Genomic DNA, 3,404 nt, shown 5'->3' with positions numbered 1-3,404 from the left:
TTGATCCGAGGGTGCATTTTTCATTGCATGGACCAGATTTCTGCGTTTCCTTACAGGGATATCGCCCACTTTCAGGTGGCTGGAGCCTTCCTTCCAACGAAACCCTTCCGGCACCTGCTTCCCCTCCAACCGACCTCCATACGCCCTGTTTTGGTTGGAAGTTATTGATATCTTCTAGCTCTCCTTGCAGGCGAACTGTACCAGCGATGGTTCTTCTTTTGCAGCCATGAGGAAACGCTGGATCCTGGGACAGATCATTTTCCGATATTACCGGTGCCTGGAGACCCTTCCTTCCTTTGATTCTCGGTCCTGCCCATCCAACCTCTGTCTCTGACTGCACTTTTGTGCCTTGGATGCTCCAAACGCCTTCTGTAGCCAGATCAGCGGGTGCATGGCAGCCATCTGACCCGAAGAACTTGACTACGTTCTGGGCAGTAACCTCTTTCCCCCACATCGTCAAAATATCCTCAGGCGCCGGGTTTAGGTCAACAGCTTCATTTGGTTTTACCATGGTAAAAAACAAATAAAAAATTCGAATAACAATGCTGCATGCAACCCTTTACCTGCTACTGCCTGCCTGGAATCTCCGGCTTAAACAGGAAAACCAATGCAATAGTAAAAAATTTAAAAACTGCCCCGATCCGCCTTGAAACTTCCACCATCTGTCTCGACCTGCACCTCGACAGGAACTGCCACCCGATCTACCTCGAACAGCGCTGCCTCAACCCAGGCCATCAGGCCTAGGATGCCTGCGTTCAAAACCTCTGCTTTGGCGCTCCTTCATCGCTCGAGGTCTCATTCCCTTCCTCCGTCAATCTCTTGGAGTTAAAGAAAGCTTCCAAGCAAATATGGCCCAAATTTCCTCTATAAATTGGCACTTATACTCTATAAAACTTTACCCATGCCAAAAAAGAGTTAAAACCCTAGTATGAGTTGAAGTTGGGCACCATTCCTGTAAAATTGTGTGATCCTAACAAGTTAATTGAGGATATAACTATTGCTGCAAACACAAAGAAATATGTTCATGAGAATAATCCTTATGATGAACTATTTTTTGGAGCTTCTTCTTATTTATCTATTTGTAATAAAGCTAAATGATTTCTTCCAAACAATTATCAACATTTTCTATTCTATAGGTACACAAGAAGGCCCCCCCGCCACTAAATTTGTTTTTATTTCCAAAAAAAGGAATATTAGTAAAGTTGTAAGTTCTTCAACGTAATAAATCACTCCTCAACTAACTATGCCTATTGAAGTTCCTTATTTTGAGTCTTAGGAGAAAACTAGTTCAAAAAATCCAGTGACTAATGATATTATCAGGGACAAGCAAATATTTCAAGAGATTACTTCAGAGCCTGTTAAACCAGTAGAAGAGAAAAAAATTCCCTGAAACAAGTGCTAAGGTTTCAGTTGAAAAACAACTAGTTGATGCCTTCCCTAATGCCTATACGACCAATCGTTCATAACCAAGTATTATTACTAAAAAAAAAATTAAGCTTTACCCTAGTGTAGAGACAATTCCAACGTCTCCTACAACTATTATTCAATTGGACATAGAAGAAATAGCACCTATAGAGGTATTTTGCAGCTCAAATTATAAGGCCATTCTTAAAAAGAGCAGAAAGAAGAGGAAGGTGGCTGAAACATAGGCCTTGAAGATGACCACCACTTCACTAATAACACCTTTGGAGGTATTTTGGCAAAGTACATTGGCAACACTTGATGAAGAATTCAAATAATTGTCCCAATATGCAGGGGGTTAAGAATTTGCTAGTATGGATAAAGAAACAAAGTCGGGTAATTTATCAACAAAAAGGATGAAAGGATACAACAATTGTAACATCACTCTTCACAGGCGAAAACCCAAATGCAAGCTCATATTTCGCTGGTCAGAGGCCAATATGAGTCTGAAATTAAATAGAAGGATGGCATGGGGATCCAAGATCTTTTACTTATAGATGCATCAAAATTACATATAGTAGAGTTAATTAGCCATGGAACTTACAAGCACATAAAAAATGTGGAAATAATCAGAAGAACACAAAAAACATGACACAGTGATTTGATTACAGAGTTCATCCAATTTGGACTATGTCTTCGGGCCCTACTCAATAGTGGGGAGGCCTTCATTCATTAAGTGGCATAAATAGAGATAAAAGTACAAGCAACATTATTTACAATCCTTACGCCTCCAATCTAGAAGATGGACAAAGAATAGAGAGCTCAGCTTCAGAAATAGACAAAACCACTGAACTACTGGCAAAAAATCGTGCAAAAATGCATATCCAAACACCCAATTTGGATAATCAGGCCTTCTGCAACTTCTCGGAACCTCCTTGCTACTCAAGTCGAGGTCGTGACTTGCTGCCAGGGTTAGGGTTTGTTGTACAATACTTCTGAACTATTTTGTTGATCCTCTCTACCTTCTTATGACACAATAATGACCTTTTATAAGCATGGCGGAAATCCCTCAATACCTGGGTAGTTCAAAAAATAGACCAAGTTAAGTGAGTGGGCATATTCCATAGAGGTTCTTGGGCCCCTGAATAGAATGTGGCAACAACCCTTACAAACACGGAATAAATCTTTTAATTGTGCATTTAAACCAGCAACAAGACTATCAATGTTTCCAATCATCGACGTACAGTCCCACGCCCAAACAACAGGCACTCTGTGATACGACGGACTTGTCGGGAATATTAAACATGATATATAACATGTCACATCTAGGGGACCCCATCGCAATCAAAATTGGCAGAAGACACATGCTCTATGATGATCGTGGACCGGACGGGATAATAGAATGCAGTTTATCAAATATCACATTCGGATCCTCCCCACAAATCGTAAATGGCAGAGTCCATCGGTAACATATATATCAGTGTGGTACTTGTGTGATATGCGATCACAATTATATCGCATCGCAACTTGGCTCTTCCAGGGGCCAATTCTTAAGTACTCGTTCCTCCTTTGACATGCGATATGTGATATCGCAATCGTAGACAGGATCTTGCCGGGGCCGATTCTCCTTAAGCCACAACCTCCTTTTCTATGATAAGAAAAATGCGGGACCCATGGAAGCCTGCCACTTGGCACTTCCCTATTCGCTAAGAGTTTTTTCCTTGTCACTCCCTCTGCCACTTGGACAAGTCAAACATCAACTTTGACTTACTCTAACTTCTTCATATGAACTTGGATTTGAGTGACGTCCACACTGTTGGAATCAGGATGACAAGCACTTTGATATGATGCTAAGTTTATCCAGATTCTGCCACTTTGATTTTTGAGCCTTTTACCATGCTACTGGTACTTTTTGAAGATCCACCTCGATCAATACTCCCCACTAAGAGCTTTTGGACCACCAAAATCATTTTCAGTCAATTGACAAGTGAGGAAATTTCTCC

The sequence above is a fragment of the Pinus tabuliformis genome, chromosome 8, assembly GCF_031772625.1.
Source record: "Pinus tabuliformis cultivar Carrire ecotype Pingquan chromosome 8, CPIR1, whole genome shotgun sequence".
NCBI classification, from domain to species: Eukaryota; Viridiplantae; Streptophyta; class Pinopsida; order Pinales; family Pinaceae; genus Pinus; species Pinus tabuliformis.
The sequence above is the reverse complement of the archived record's forward strand: the minus strand, read 5'-3'. Positions refer to the sequence as shown.